The sequence below is a fragment of the Elephas maximus genome, chromosome 2 (assembly GCF_024166365.1).
Source record: "Elephas maximus indicus isolate mEleMax1 chromosome 2, mEleMax1 primary haplotype, whole genome shotgun sequence".
Lineage (NCBI taxonomy): Eukaryota > Metazoa > Chordata > Mammalia > Proboscidea > Elephantidae > Elephas > Elephas maximus.
Genome location: NC_064820.1, coordinates 219157406 through 219175093, shown reverse-complemented (window position 1 = coordinate 219175093; position 17688 = coordinate 219157406). Strand labels below are relative to the sequence as shown.

Sequence of the window (17688 nt, the reverse complement as noted above, 5' to 3'; positions counted from 1 at the left end):
AAGACACAGAGCAGATTTCAAGCATCAGATTCTAAGAGAATATCATGCTGGTCCTATTTCTATTACTGCAATCTATCTTCCCTCCTTAAGAAAACTGAAAGTCACTTTTCCACCATCTCCATGTACCTACCACCCACACTTGTCCCCTAATTTTTTCCCATTTTCTCTGTAATCTGGGATTCAGAGATGCAAACTACTTTAGGCCCACTAAAACCAAGATTTGAAAAAGTCAGCTTTTATGGGGGAGAGAGACTACTAATTGAACTTCAGAGCTGGAAGATCATCTGATACTAACCCCTCGCCCTAAAAACAAAGAAACTGTATACACTTCCAGAAACACAGTGTAGAAGATAAAAACCCTATACATAGAAGCCAAAGCCCTCCCAAACTTTCCTCTAACAGTATCTAAGACCAATCAATATATCAGGCAGGTATCAATAAGCCTCTGGGTTTCTTGTTCATATGAAAACATACATAAGCGTTCAAAAAAGATCAGCTCAGAATCATTCCCCACGTCATCATCTACAATACCTACGAACCAAAGTTTAAGAAAAATTTAAAAATCACTCTCCAATCAAAAGCATTAAATGCACTCCCTGATTGAATCTCAGTTTACTTCAAACTTTGACATCATTTGGTGTTGTTTTTGAACTACTGGAACCCTTATATGCCTCCTTTAACTCCTAAGGATAAAAAGGGAAGGGAAAAGATAAGTTTTATTTTTAAGCCAATTTTGTTCACACCCTTACCCATGCATCTTTAACATTTTTGTTCATCCAAGTTTCAACCTTGTGTTATTCCTTCCACATTGGTAAAGCAATTCTAACCCAGCCTATCTTTCAATCTATAGCAGTAAACAGGGCATTTTCAACATAAACAAGGACTGTTACCTGGTTCACCTCTTAAACATTCTTCCTACCTATCACAAAATCCCCATCCTGGAGGGAGAAAAGTAAAACCTCCACATTCCTGTTTTCCTTCAGGGCCTAGAGACACAAGCAAGCCCATTATCTGCCTGGTGACAGATGCACTGGGGTAAAACATCCAAAAGTTAATGTCATTTAGCTTATCGTCAATTCTCTTTAAAGCCACTTAAATTGTGGCAGTTAGAGAAGTATCAATGAGTAACAGTTTTAGAATTGGAAATTAAACATTTAAAATTCTTAAAAATAGTTAACTCACAGTTAGAAATAGAACTACGACACAACCCAGAAACCCACTCCTCGGAATATATCCTGGAGAAATAAGAGCCTTCACACAAACAGATATATGCGCACCCATGTTTATTGCAGCTCTGTTTACAATAGCAAAAAGGTGGAAGCAACCAAGGTGTCCATTAACGGATGAATGGTTAAATAAATTGTGGTATATTCACACAATGGAATACTACGCATTGATAAAGAACAGTGACGAATCTGTGAAACATTTCATAACATGGGGGAACCTGGAAGGCATTATGCTGAGCGAAATCAGTCAGAGGCAAAAGGACAAATATTGTATAAGACCACTATTATAAGATCTTGAGAAATAGTATAAACTGAGAAGAACACATACTTTTGTGGTTACGAGGGGGGAGGGAGGGAGGGTAGGAGAGGGTTTTTTACTGATTAGTAGGTAAGAACTGCTTTAGGTGAACGGAAGGACAATACCCAATACACGGAAGGTCAGCTCAACTGGACTGGACCAAAAGCAAAGAAGTTTCCGGAATAAACTGAATGCTTCAAAGGTCAACGGAGCAAGGGCGGGGGCTTGGGGACCATGGTTTAAGGGGACTTCTACGTCAACTGGCAAAATAATTCTATTAGGAAAACATTCTGCATCCCACTTTGAAATGTGGCATCTGGGGTCTTAAATGCTAACAAGCGGCCATCTAAGATGCATCAATTGGTCTCAACCCACCTGGAGCAAAGGAGAATGAAGAACTCCAAGGTCACACGATAACTAAGAGCCCAACAGACAGAAAAGGGCCACACGAACCAGAGACCTACATCATCCTGAGACCAGAAGAACTAGTTGGTGCCCGGCCACAACCGATGACTGCCCTGACAGGGAGCACAACAGAGAACCCCTGAGGGAGCAGGAGATCAGTGGGATGCAGACCCCAAATTCTCACAAAAAGACCAGACTTAATGGTCTGACTGAGACTAGAGGAATCCTCGTGGTCATGGTCCCCAAACCTTCTGTTGGCCCAGGACAGGAAACATTCCCGAAGACAACTCATCAGACATGAAAGGGACTGGACAGTGGGTAGGAGAGAGATGCTGATGAACAGTGAGCTATTTGTATCAGGTGGACGGACACTTGAGACTGTGTTGGCATCTCCTGTCTGGAGGGGCAATGGGAGGATAGAGAGAGTCGGAAGCTGGCAAAATTGTCACGAAAGGAGAGACTGGAAGGGCTGACTCATTAGGGGGAGAGCAAGTGGGAGTACGGAGTAAGGTGTATATAAACTTGTATGTGACAGTCTGACTTGATTTGTAAACGTTCACTTGAAGCTCAATAAAAGTTAATAAAAAAATAAAAATAAAAAATAGTTAACTCACTAAATTAAAATCTTCTTTACATAAAAATATATTTCAGAATTTCTAGTAAAGGAAGTTTTCTCGGTATACAATTAATCATTAACATTTCTCTAAATACAATATTCCTATTGCTTTTTCCCCTGTATTTTAAGAAGAAATATATTTAGGATAACTGGTAACTTCTCATCGGCAGTTACTGATGTTCAAGATATATACAGCCTCTATCCTCTCAGTGTATAACAGCCATTATTATACCAAGTAATATATCACAGAAGATTATCTCAAATAACAAATCATTCCATACCAACAATTTTGTATTTTAGGGAGAAGTACAATGCAGCTTTACACCTCTGAGAAAACAGAAAGTAGATAAAAATGCTTTTTTTTTTTTTTTTTTTTTAATTTGAAGCCATCTAAGTTGGAAAAATATTCAAAAACTTTGGGCAACTCAAGGTTTTAATTCTATAAAGTGAGGCTGTCACCACATTGTTTCACTGGATACCTTTAACAAAAGATTAAGCCCAGTAAGTATCTGTAGTCTCAAACTTAAGAGCAATCAATACTTCTTCCCTACTTCTCCTAAATTTACTTAAAATATTGGAAGGTAAACTATCCTTTACATCTGGATTACAGACATAATTTTTTTAAATCTTGGGCTGTTCTTTACTTCTGTGGATGAACTAATTCATGTTTGGAGAATGGTACCATTCTCCTCCTCCTCCCAAAACTAAAAAGCCACCTAGAAAATTATGAAAAGTCACTGTTGTACATCAAATACACTTTTACTTCCTCATTCGGCTATCGTGGAAATCAACCCTTTATTGAGCCAAATCTTAATAATAGTATATTGCTAGAACAAAAAAAATTAACTTTGGAGTTAAAAAATACTTTTGTATTGTACTTATCAGAATAATAAAATATAACAATTTCATCTTTCTTACGTATCTTCATCTATACAAACTACATTAAGTATTTACTTGCTAATTCTGGTATCATGTGAAAACAAGTAGACAGAATTAACAAATTTAGGCCTGACTTAAAAATGGACAATACAAAAAATTCACATTTAAGAGCCCTGAGTGGGAAGCATCTGAAGCCGAGGTAACAGAGAGAGGCTATGTGTCTGTTCATGAGGAGGTGATAGGCAAACCACGTGAACAGGCCAAGGACAAAGAAAGCAGTGCTTCTGAGCAGAGCCCAAAGCAAAGTCACAAAAGCAGAAAGTGAAGTACAGGTGTTGTTAACTTTCAATAGAACAGCCTCTCATAGGCAATTTTAAGTAGCAAGCTACAGGGTGAGTAGCAGGATGAATTTTTTATTGAGGCCAGGAAGGCCACCTAGTTCTTAATATGTGTTAACGAAATTCATTAGTAAATAGAAAACTAAGGATAGCCACAAAACAGAGCAGTGCCTGAAAAAATCCTTTAAGACTGGCAGCAAAAGAAGGACCCAATACCAACCACATCCAGAAGTTCAGTTTAATAAAAGAGAAGGGTGCTTCTACTAAGAAAATCTAAAGCACCTGATAAAGAGTTTCCAGGTCAAGGTGACAGACTAAACACGCTTCATTGTATCTACCATGATAAGCACTGAAGTAAAGAAGCACAAAATAAAATCACTGGAAGTATGGGATGGAGACACACCTGTGGACCAAAGATTCTGACAGCTTTCAGGAAAACAAAAGACAAACGGAATCACAACATTAGGTAAAAGAAAGTCAAAGACCTAGAGCTGAAAGCTCGTGCCAGGAACCGCAGAAGCTGCAAGTGCCCTTTTGGGCAGGAAGGAAAACTGGAAAGGAAGGAGGGGCATGGGGCAGCCTGACTTATTCCAGAACTCCCTGCTGTAAAGTTGGCCTCCCTCAATGGCTCTAAAGCAGTATCTACTGCACAGTCAGCATGCCTCAGCCACTCAACCACACATGCGCAGTCCCACCCCTCCCAGCCGAAGCCAAAGAAATGCCCTGAAAGGATGCAAAGCCACCTGCCTGAGAAAGGCTCGGTCACACATGCCCTTACTGCTTGGTGAGCCTCCTCAGCCTGGTAGCAGAGGAAGTGACCGTTCCTTCCTGCCAGGGCCTCATTCACATTCACTAAACTAAAAGCCTGTCATCAGTTCACATGCCTCACCCACAAGTGGCAAATCTGCACTCAGTCCTCCTCACGTTCGGGACAGCAGCTGATGAAGGCAGAGGCAATTCTGGTTCTTGGGCTGGGCTACAAGGGGTTCAGATATTTATTTTTAAAATAATATAATAAAGAAGGGCCCTAAATGGATCAAAGATGACAAGTGTCATAAATAAGACACTTAAAACTCTACATCTGAGATAAAAAAAAAAAATTCCTAGTGAAAGCTGAATGCACAGCACACAATTAAACCATTTCTTAAATCATCACTACATTACAATACACCTCAATCCCACTTTTAACATTTCTCCTATGAGCAGAACAAACTTAGTGACAGAGCATTCTAGCTCCCTCCCTGCAACGCATGGTGCTTTTCCAGAATAGTATTCTGTTTTCAGTTTTCAGAACCAACTCAAGTCAAAAGCATGGCATTCAATTATAGCTAAAAAGAAAGGTGTGTAAGTAGATAACCTGTATACAATGTAGAAGTAATTGGTGGGCAAAGGTTGTGAGGTAGAAAGAAATATAAAAGATACTAAAGCCCTCATTTTACATCAAGGGAAACTTATGGGCAAAGAGAGGTTTAAATCAATTTTATAAAATTTTGATAACAGAAACAGAAAAACCTTTAAAAACGGATAGGAGAAACTGACAGGAAAAAGGTAATGTAGAGAACTGTTTGGTTTCATCCTTCTGGGACCAAAGTCAGTAGTTTTTTAAATGATAAACCGAAACAGCTATAAACACATCACTTTAAATACATTACTATATTTAAAGTGATGGAAGTAGCCAAGAGAATAATTAAAAAACTCAATAGATTAAAAGGAGTTACTAGTAAGAAGTGGGAATAAGAAAATGAAAACTGGTATTTCATTTTTTCTTCCAGAATGGATTAAATGTCATTAACAACTGCGTGTAAATTGGTGATTCATGCTTACTATTGAAGAAAAACACAAATCTGAACGCAACCTGTCAGCTGAGCATGACCTGAAGAATAATGCTGCTGGTAGGTGGGGGAAAAAAGGCTGGCTGTAACCACTAGGAGGCTACAGAAAGAGCACATTTTAACAAGAAAAAACTTTTTCATCTTTTATAACTTTACACAACAGAGATTTACGTTTGTACTAACAAGATAAATATTTATATTTTCAAGTACCTGCTTTTTGAGTGGTAGATTCTTTGCAGTATATTTTGTGGGTGTTTTATAAAACCGGAAAGGAACTTATTTGTGTTTCTCTCTAATATAGATCTATTGAATAATATGGATTGCCATACTTTTTAAAAACACTAGAATACAGGGTAAACAGGCCCATACCAAACTAAACAGAAAACACTAAACATCCTCAGGAGGAAGTATAATCATAATTTATGCCTTCTGAGGAGTTGATCTACACTATCCAAGCGTTAAGCAGTAAGCACTTTTTATATGGGTTTCTTAGTTTGGATTTTCTGTGTAAAAAATCTTATTCCTTAAAGTTCAACCAAAATCTATTTTTAAAAACTTTTTAAATAATGCCCAAATCTATCCATTTTCTAACAATACAAAAACTAAGCTCCATCAAAATATTCCTAGAACCAAAAGCACATTTCATTTCACTTAAATCTACAATTCAAATCAATGTCCATAATACACATTCTTCACAACTTACACTTGCCTGTTTGAGAACACATGCTCCTTTTTAAGGCAGTGATAACTTCTACAGACGTTCCAGAAAAGCGAATACTGATAAGCTTATTGTATCTTATCAAAACTAAGGAGTCCTTGGGAATTTCTTTAAAAGGAGAAATACACTACACAAAATAAAAGGTCACTACCTTTTTTTTTTTACCATCAATAGAGTGTTAATGGGTTTATTCTCATTTGTTCAACAAATATTTGAGAATCTAGTACGTTCCAGGCATTGCACTAATAAATAAGACCTAGTCCCCGCACACTAAAACTGACAGATACTATGACCAAAACTAAAAGGCAAACAACAAACTGGAAAACATACCTATAATAATGCTGGTTAAGAGTAGGGGGCTCCAGAAACACACCGCTTGCTGGGTTTGCATCCTAGTTCCATCCCTTACTAGTTGTATGGCCTAGAGCAAGCTACTTAACCTCTGGCTAGATTAACTGTGGTACCAATTGCAGAGTTATTAAGCGTAAGTAATACCTGCAAAGCATTTAGAATACCTGGCATGTAGCACGTGTTCAATGAAGAACTCTTATTAAAAAAAAATTAAAACTCTAAGAGAAATTATCAGCCAAGAACATTAAAAGGAAATTCACAGAAGAACATGAGTAACAACCGTAAGAAAATATATTCAATCTCATTAATACACAAACAAATGTAAATTAAAATACTGAGTTATCTTTGATAGTTAAGAGGGCGGCAAGGGAGGTAGAGGGGTATTCACTAACTGTACACAAGAATTATTTTACATGAAGGCAAGGACAACATACAATACAGGGGAAGTCAGCACAACTGAACTAAACCAAAAGCTAAGAAATTTCCTGAATACAACCAAACACTTCAAGGGAGAGAGTAGCAGGGGCCGGGGTCTGAGGACCATGGTTTCAGGGGACATCTAGGTCAACTGGCATAACAAACTGTATTAAGAAAATGTTCTGTATCCCACTTTGGTGACTGGTGACTGGCGTCTTAAAAGCTAACAACAAGCAGCCATCTAAGATACATCAATTGGTTCCAACCCACCTGCAGCAAAGGAGAATGAAAAATACCAAAGACAGAAAATATTAGCCGTTAAGAGACAGAAAGGGCCACATAAACCAGAGACTCCATCAGCCTGAGACCAGAAGAGCTAGATGGTGCCTGGCTACCACCAGTGACCACCCTTACAGGGAATACAACAGAGAGTCCCTGACAGAGCAGAAGAAAAGTGGGGTGCAGAACTCTATTTCTAGTAAAAAGACCAGACTTAATGGTCTGACTGAGACAGAATGAACCTCTGAAGACATGGCCCTCTGACTCTCTGTTAGCCCAAAACTAAAACCACCATTCCTGATGCCAACACTTCAGACAAAGATTAGACTGGACTATAAGACATAAAATGATACTCATGAAAAGTGTGTTTCTTAGCTGAAGGAGATACATGAGATAAATGGGCAGCTCCTGTCCAGATGCAAGATGAGAAGACAACTAGATGTGTGGACACAGGAAATCTGGGGTGGGTAGGAGGAGTGTGCTGTCACATTATAGAGAGAGCAGCTAGGGTCACATAGCTATGTGTGTATAAATTTTTCTATGAGAAATTAACTTGAGCTGTGAACTTTCAATTAAAGCACAAAAAAACAAAAACTGAGTTATGTTTTATCTATCAAACTGGTAAACGTTTTTAAATACTCAGGATCCCAGGGTATGGGAAAATACTGATGTACACCTGGTAGAAGCACAAATTTTAGTTTAAAAAGGTATTTGAAAATACATATCAAAAACCTTTAAAGCGTATGTACGCTTTAACCCAATAGCTCCAACTTCTAGGACTTGGACCCAAGGCAATAAATCACAGATGAGCATAAAGACTTCCTATAATAATGTTCACTTAAACATTATTTATAAATTAATTAGCAAAAATAAGGAATAGGTTATTAATTATTACCAATATTAAGACCAATTCGTGGCATACTAATTAGTTATTAAAAATGACACTATAAAAGAATGTTAATGATGGGGAAATGTAGACCAGACTATAAAAAGTAAATAAAATATGACGCTAATTTTATTTCTTATATAGCGTGTGAATGAGCCACAGGCACATGAAGTAAAACATAATACACACACCAAAAACTTATGGTATTTTCTTTGAGTGTTAAGACTACTGGTAATTTTTTTTTCTTCATTATAGTCTTCTATCTGAAATTGAATTATTTTTAATTAAAAATATACATAAACTGTGTTGTGGTGATGATAGCTGCACAACTGTATAAATTTACTGTAACTCGAACTTACTTGTAAAAGGGGTAAATTTTACAGTATGTTAATTATGCTTCAAGGAATCTGTACACATATACGTAACTTATTAAAACGTTGTGGGGTGGGGAAGAGTCCCTGCCCTCAAGGAGAGAAAAAAATTACACGCATTTTATTTTCTTTGGTGGGAGAGGGACTACTAGTGGGGGAAGGGAGTATTTCAGGTATCTTTCAACAATAAATGTGCATGATTCTAACAACTTTTTTACTACTATAGCATGTAAAAACAGATACTATGTAATCATTTCAAGCACATCAGTATAAAAAACAGAATATTAACTTTTCAACTAATTCAGTTTCCAGAACCCCTTTATCTACTGTCACATTCTTTCCCTATCTGTCTTACTCTTGCAAATCCTTTCTGAATAATTCCAGAGTCCAAATCATAGGCCACAGAAGTGGTAGACAAGCAGAAAAAATAAGCCTACTTTCAGTATCTAATAACTAAAACACAGTCTTGCAACACTAAATTATATAAATGAGATACAAATTTGAGCCTCACTGTAATTCTGATAATCCCAGGTGATGCCAATGGTTTATGCACTCAGCTGCTAACCCAAAGACTGGCAGTTTGAGTCCACCCACAGACACCTCTGAAGAAAGGCTTGGTGATCTACTTAAAACATCAGCCACTGAAAACCCTATGGAGCACAGTTCTACTCAGACACACACGGGGTCGCCAATAATCAGAATCGACCCCACAGCAACTGGTTTGTAAGTCTGATAACACAGGTAGAACAAATAAATGTTACAGCATTAAAATGTAATTTGAGAAGACATCAATTTCTTAAATGGGAGAATTTAAGAAAATGAAAGCACCATACCCACAAAATCAGTACGGTAACAATTCAGAGGGCAGATAATAAAAGAGTAAGGCACGTCTACTAGCAAGCACTATGCACTCTGCTCTGTATTATGAAGTATTATCACCATTATTATGATTATTATTCCCCATCTGAAGAAACTGAGAGTTAGGGGTTTGTATTTTTATTCTAATGGTTACCTTAATACTAATAACTTTATATCATATCCTAAATCATCCCCTTTTTTTCTTTCTTTTCATTATGTGTCAGGGCGGAAAGGCAGGGTGGAAAGGTAGGACCTATTGAGCCCCCTACTTAGGAACAACACTGGAATTTAACCAATAACATTTTTGCCCCTTTTCCCTGTCCCCACTCCCAGCATCTGATTTGAAGTAATATTCTTTTGTTATTGTTGTTGTGTACCATTAAGTCAATTCCGGCTCACAGCAACACTGTATGACAGAGTAGGACTTTCCAAGGCTGTAATCTTTACTGGAGCAGGCTGCCAGGTCTTTTCTCCCACGGAGCCCCTAATGGGTTTGAACCACCGACCTTTCAGTTAGCAGCCAAGCACTTAACCAGTGGGCCACCAGAGTTCCTTAACATCCTTCTGCACCCAGTTAATAACTATAAAGCAATCAGCAACCTTATTCTACTTTTGATTTTTGGATTTGTACTGTATCTTCATTGCACAGAAGACAGTCATTACATATTACACCCTCACTTATAACCATCATTTAGTCTAAATTCTACAATACCTATTCAATGCTTGTTCTCCTTATCATCAATATCCCTCCAGCCTTTTCGGTTGCCTGAAGTTTGTTCTCTAGTAGATTCCTCAAGAAGCACTCACAGAAATAATATTCCCCAAGCTCTGGTGTTCACTGCTTTGTCTGCTGTCTTTACAGCTGGAAATCCATTTAGCTGGATATAGCACTCTCGGCTCCCATTTACTTTCCTTGAGTATATCAGATGTGACTTCACTGCTTCTGACATAAAACATGGCGGTCAAAATCTGATGTAATCTAATATTCTTCCCATTAATAATGACTTATGTCTTTTTTCCTGGATGCCCAAAGAGGTTTTTTTTTTTTTCCCCTTTAGAGTCCAGTAATTTTTAACAGAACAAGTCTACAGGCTAGTCAGTTCAGGATCAACTTCCCAGATATACAACAAGCCCTTTCCAAATGTGGTGGCAACTTTTTTTTTTTTTTTAAGGAAATTTTCTTGAGTTATTAATTAGCATTTGTTCGGTTTCATTGCTCCGATTCTTCTTTAGGGCCTCCTATTATTTATACGTTGAGACTTCTTTGCCTGTCTTTAATAACTGTCACTTTCTCTGGAACGGTTCTCCCTTCCCCTCACCCATTTCTTTTTGTTTTTTTTTTTTTATTATTCATCTTCTGTTTCTCTGAAGGAATTTTCTGTTGTATATTTTCACTCTCGAGTTCCTTCTAGTTTACCTTCAATTTTGAAATGATTTTTTTCCTTTATTTTTCTTTCCTGAGTTATCACCACATTTCTGAGTTTTCCTTATTTGAATTTATGTTGCTCTTTCACATTTGTATCATTTTCTAAATTTCTTCGGGTTTGTTTTGAAATGTTAGGTTATAGTTTTCATCTGTTTTTGTGAACACTTCTTTCTGGCATGCTTTCATTGTCTGCAAGGCTATACTATTCTGCTTCTTGTTTCTTTTTTCTTATAAAAACTCTGTGGGCAATTTGACTGTGATTCTTGTCTGTTGCTCATTTTTATGTGAAATAAAAAACTTTTAGGAGACTGGAGTGGGTCATAATATCCTTTCTGGCTTCAGTAGGAGTCCTCTGCTTTCTTCATGAAGTATAAGAAAACTTCTACTGAATATATACTACCCTCTTTTACATTTTTCTAAAACAGAGGATTCTTCTTTTTGCCTGCTGAATTAGAGATTTATTTTTAACTACAAAATCCAATGCTGACAAAGGTTTGTTAAAAGAGACACATTTATATAATCCTAGTGAGTACAAACTGGTACATATTACAAAATAGCCACAAAAAAAAAAAAAAAAAAAAACCATAAAGCCATTGTGGAAAACAGTGTGGTGGTTCCTCAAAAAACTAAAAACAGAACTACCATATGACCCAGGAATTTCAAGCCCAGGCATACACCCAAAACCTGAAAGCAAAGACTCAAAATGACACAAGTACACCAATGCTCACTGCAGCACTATTCACAACAGTTAAAAAGTGGAAACAACTTAAATGCCCATCAACAGATGAATGGATAAACAAAATGTGCTACATACATAAAATGGAATACTACTCAGCCAATAGGAGAAATGAAGTCTCGATACATGCTACAGTATGGATGGAGCTTGAAGACATAAAGCTGAGCAAAATAAGCCAGTCACAAAAGGACAAATACTCTATGACCTCACTTATATAAAAAGACAAGAAAAGGCAAAGTTTATTAGTGGTTACCAGGGGCAGGAGGGAGAGTAAAAAGGGGGTTAACAGTGATGGGAAAATCACATTGATTAAGGGTAGGGTTGCACAGTCAACTGTTGTAATTGTTGTCTATAGGTCCTACACCTGTAAAAAAGAGTAGCTGCTGAGGCTGCTTATGTACAACCAAATACCTCATGGAATTGTATCTGGTTCCTTGGTTTGGAAGTTTAGCGTTATGGTTTCATGGGACTTCTCGGTTAATTGTCCTAATAATGTAGTTAAAGCTTCTGATCTACCTCCTAGTTCGTTGCATAATGCCTAAAGTCTTCAAGTCGCCATTCAAGGAATGACCATTGGTCTCTATTATTTGCCTGGAGGAACAGTAGAAAAAGTTAGAGTCAGTGATACTGCATGGTTTAAAATCAGGAAAGGCGTGCGTCAGGGTTGTAAACTTTCACCATACTTAATCAATCTCTATGCCGCGCAAATAATCCGAGAAACTGGACTATATGAAGAAGCATGGGGCATCAGTGTTGGCGGAAGACTCATTAACAATCTCTAATATGCAGATGACACAACCTTGCTTGCTGAAAATTAAGAGGACTTGAAGCACTTACTGATGAAGATCAAAGACTACAACTTTCAGTATGGATTACACCTCAACATAAAGAAAACACAAATCCTCACTAGTGGACCAATAAGCAACTTCATCATGAAAGACTGAAGTTGTCAAGGATTTCATTTTATTTGGATCCACAATCAACACCCATGGAAGCAGCAGTCAAAAAAAATCCAACAACTGACTGTACTGGGCAATTCAGCTGCAAAAGATCTCTTTAAAGGTGTTGAAAGTAAGCCACTTTGAGGACTAAGGTATGCCTAACCCAAATCATACTTTCAATAGCCTCACATGCATGGGAAAGCTGGACAATGAATAAGAAAGACAGAAGAACTGATGCCTTTGAATTGTGGTGCTGATGAAGAATAATGAATATACCACGGACTGTCCAAAGAACAAACAAGTCTGTCTTGTAAGAAGCAGAGCCAGAGTACTCCTTGGAAGTGAGGATGGCAAGACTTTGTCTCATGTACTTTGGACATGTTATCAGGAGGGATCAGTCCCGGAGAAGGACATCATGCTTGGTAAGGTGGAGGGTCAGAGAAAAAGAAGACCCTCAATGAAATGGATTGACACAGCGGCTGCAACAATGGGCTCAAACACAGCAACAACTGAGAGGATGATATAGGACCATCATTCTGTCATACGTAGGGTCTCTATGAGTTGGAATCGATTCAACAGCACCTAACAACAACATGGAATGTGTGGCTAATTGTCCCCATGAACAACTACCTTCTTTGCCACAAGACCAGAACAACTGGATTGATGTCCAGCTACCATGACTAAACATTTTGATCAAAGATTCTACAAAAGATTCCACAAAAGATTCCTGATCAAAAGGGGGGAAAAGTAGAGCAGAATTTCAAATTCACATGGGCTCTAGACTCTCTGGAGCCATGGAGGCTGAATGAACCCCTAAAACTATTACCTTGAGCTAACCTTTAAACTTTAAACCAAAAATATCACTTGAAGTTAACCTAAAACCGAACAATAGTTTAACTAGTAAAAAGGTCTGCCTTAAGCATTGTGCTCTTTAAAGAACTATCTATTATGGGATCAAATTGACAAAAGCAACTCGAAAGATTAGATAGGAACCTTGGGGGCAGTGAGTTTATGTTAATGAGGAGGAAATAAGTCAGAAAAGGAGGGCGAAAATGGTTGCACAAGTCAAAAGAACTTAATCAATGCCATTAAATTGTATGTGTAGAAACTGTGAATTGGTGTATGTTTTGCTGTTTATATTCTCAACAACAAAATAAAATTTAGAAGGAAAAAAAATCTTAACGAGAATACCAGAAGCTACACTGCACTGTGAACCAATTAAAAAAAAGAAACTAAACCTGTTGCTGTTGAGCCAATTCCGACTCACAGCAACTCCACGTTAGCACTCTTAAAAGTTCTATCAAGGGTCTTAAAATTTCTGAAACCCTATGACCCAAGCGTTATCATGCCTAGGAATCAATTATAAGAAATATTTTAATAAATTTTAATAATAATAATTTTAGCATATAGCCAAACATTTATGCACTGATGTTAGTACTTCAGAAAATTAAAAAAAAAAAAAAACTTAATGTCTAAGAATAAAGACTAGCTAGCTTAACTAAGAAATGACCACACACTGAAATAGTCTCAAATCAGCACACTTTAAATTTCTAAGGTCATTCATCCTCAAAAACAATTACAGTTCTCAATGCTCTAGACCTGCTCCAAGTCCAGTGTGACAGCAGACCACTGTTGTTAGTATTTTTGATGACACGGGGAAATGTTTATGATATAAAGATATAAAGTTAGGCAATTAAAAAAAAGATATAAAACAGATTTTCAGGATTATCTCATTAATCAGAAATGATAAAGAAAAAAACAAAACAAAAAAGATTGGAAGGGATGTGCCACAGTACTTTGGACAGCTGAACTTTTCAGTGTTTCTACTTTTCTCTATTTTTCTAAATTTCTAAATGTTTTCAATGGCTGTTTATTACTTAATAAGCAGAGAGAGAAAGTAAAAACCTGGGAGCAAAAATACATCCACTGGGTTTATCATTTACCAAAAGCAATCTCACTGAATTAGGAAGAGCAAATTATCAGATTGCTCAGGGCTGAGAAACAAATGAAACCTAGACAAACTAAACATACATAGATGACACTTAGAAAAAGATACGTAGGACCATATGAACAATTCCAAAATTGGCAATATGTACCAAAATATGAAAATGCACATACCCTTTTATTCTCCTAATGAGCAGAACAAAAGTTTTTTTTTACCCAACAAAATTCACATTCTAAAATCAGAGAATCTCAAGTTGAAAACTCTGCCACATCAAATGGTTTTAATTAAGCCCTTAAATTCTTACATATAAGAATTATGGCAAAGACTGAATGAACACATCAACCCATTTTAAATAAGTTTCTAAGATTATTCACCTTCAAAAAAAGTTATAGTTCTGTGTGTTCTGGAACTATTCCAAATTTTAGAATGAGTAGCATATCGCTAAAATTAATTAAAAAAAAAAACTATTACTGCTTGTTAAAGAAGTCCACATCAACGAAATAAAAAATAGTATCAACTGTTGTGTCTGACAGCTTTTCCCAATTATTTCATGGGATGCTGATGGGTATAAATCAAAATAAAAGAGTGGATGTCCCTTAATGAAATAAACTGAAGAAATGCTAGGTTAAGCAGGTTTCTTCATGTAAGAGCCTTTTGTTAATGTGCATAGTAATCTCTGAGGTATTGTATTTTCTAAATTTAAGCTTAAAAAATAAGTGATTCTATATCCTACAGTGAATTTGGTTACCACTTGATTGGAAAGGGAAAGAGTGGCTTCCAGGATGATAGTGTGATAGTGTGCTTGGGTAAATGATATCATTCATCGATAACGGGAATAAACAGGAGACAGGGCGGTGATCTGTGCAGGAGAGGCATCCAGAAGGCAATTATGTGAGTCTGGAACTAGGAGAGAAGGCAGGGACACAAACACATTTTATTAACGTCAGCATGTAGGTGTCCTCAAAGCCTTTACTATGAATGCCATCACGCAGAGGGTGTTTTCTGTTTTTAGTTAAGGTGCCTTGAGCTCAAGAGCTAAGTCTTAAAAATGTACCATTAATATCCACGGCATCATTTATTTGTTTACATATCTGCTACCTCCCCCAAATGAAATGTACTTCTTGATTCTTAAGGACATGAATTATGTAATTTATCCTTGTAGACAGAGTACCTATTACAGTACCTGGTAAAGCAAATCCTAGCTAAATGTTAGTCACACAAATGAGCTGTTGTCTTCTAAACATCCAAAGACAATTTAATTTTATCTCCTTTATGTTCTAATTATATTTTTTAAAACATACAAAAAGAACCCTAAAATTAAACACCTATATACACACTTATGTGAGTTACACCAAAGTCTGACTTTAGCTTGGTGTTCAGTCAAAATCTATTCTTAAGCTCTGGTTTCTGACAGACTAATTAGCCAATGCCTTTCTATCCCCGAATCAACGGGATGGTATGAAAGAGTAACTCAGGATTACATCTAACCAGCATAACACAATACCACGAACAATGCCTGGTGAAAGCAGAAGCTTTCAAGTATGCATAAGCATTCTATTGGCTGAAGAATAATAAACGTGAACACAGTTAGCTAGTACAGGAGCTAACCCCTCCATTAATTAATGATGATTACAAAAAGTATTAATTGTTTAACATAAAATTAACTTTCAAATTGTTAAAACGGGAAATATACCAACAGCTAGTACATGTATTTAAGAGAGTGCTAGATCTTTTTCTCTTATATGCCAAAAAAATTTGGTAATTTTTAATTAATACAATGTCAAGTAAGAGATTGGATTACATTGTAAATCTGATTCATCTTTGTTCAATTTTTCTTGTGTTCTAACATTCATAAAATTAACCAGATAACCTTTATAAACTGTATTAATTTAATTCTATTGAGGCCGTCTTTCAAGAAAAAGGAATAATTGAGAATCCTTCATATTTTGAGGATAAACTAGAAGTATCAACTTTGCCACCTCAAAATTTCATGAGGAGAATCTCCAATATCAATACTAGCCATGGATAGATCTACGAGATCCCTCAAAGATACTGTGTCCTGTACTGACCTCAGTTGAAAGTGAGCATCTACTTGGTATAGTCAATGTGCAGTAAAGTGCCCAAGGAACAATCCGGGAGTGGGGACAGTGCTGAGAAACTGTTCCTGCACCAAAAGGTCAAGCTTATAAAATCTGAAAGCAAAAAATTTTCATAAAATTCTAAAAACTTTCTGTAAATATCCCTACTGATTTCTCTCTAATGATCGTATTCAGCCCTGGCATACTGTTGACCTTAACGAGGCCCTCAGAAAGAACGCATAATCGGTGTACTTCTAATACATACAATCAAATACATACGTACACACGTGTCCATGTAGAAGAGAGAGACACAGTCGGGAGATGATTATTACTCAATTACCTTTGACTTAAAAAAAGACTCACCATCAGCTTCTTACAGACAAGTCCCTCATGATTGTTAAAACAGTTTATCTATAACTCAATTCACAAACATATTCAAGCATGTTTCTCCATATGAAATGGTACACTCAAAACATTAAATTTTAAAATCCTACTTTAACATCAAAAACGGTAACTTTTTCCTTTTGGAAAACATGTATCACCAAGAACAAGAACGGATCACAAAAACTTTAACAGCTATACCAACAATGTAACTGGATACCTATTCAAGATTCAACATTCACGTAGTTACTTCTCTTCCAGTTAAAGGCCACATTTTCAGACATTAGTTCATAACCAAGTAAGACCTACGGACTCTACAAATATAAATCACTTGGTTCATCAGAATGCCTCACTATCTGCCTGATTCTCAAGAACCTACACGTTTAAACGTTATTTAGAGTTTGAACAGAGCCATATATGTAATAGCCTCCATTTTTCCACGTACAAATAAGATCACCTCAATTAATTATAAAGCAATAAAAAAATATTCTTTCAAGAGCACCTTCACACTGTTTCTCCTATATAAATACAAATGGCAAAAGGGAGGGAGGGACCAAGAAAGGAAGGGAAGAGGGACAGAGAGCTGAGAAAGGCAAGGGACAAGTAAAGAAAAACCAAAATCCCAGACACAGATTTTCTTAACGAATCAAACAACTGCATGGAATACTATTAATATTCTGAGCTTTATTAAAGATACATTACTAACA

General features: G+C 36.7%; 1 protein-coding gene across 3 annotated transcripts in view; it reads right to left on the bottom strand.

Moving 5' to 3' along the window:
* Positions 1-17688, bottom strand: part of DYRK1A (dual specificity tyrosine phosphorylation regulated kinase 1A) — a 145919-nt gene that overhangs the window by 78741 nt on the left and 49490 nt on the right. The gene's annotated exons all lie outside the window — the stretch shown is intronic.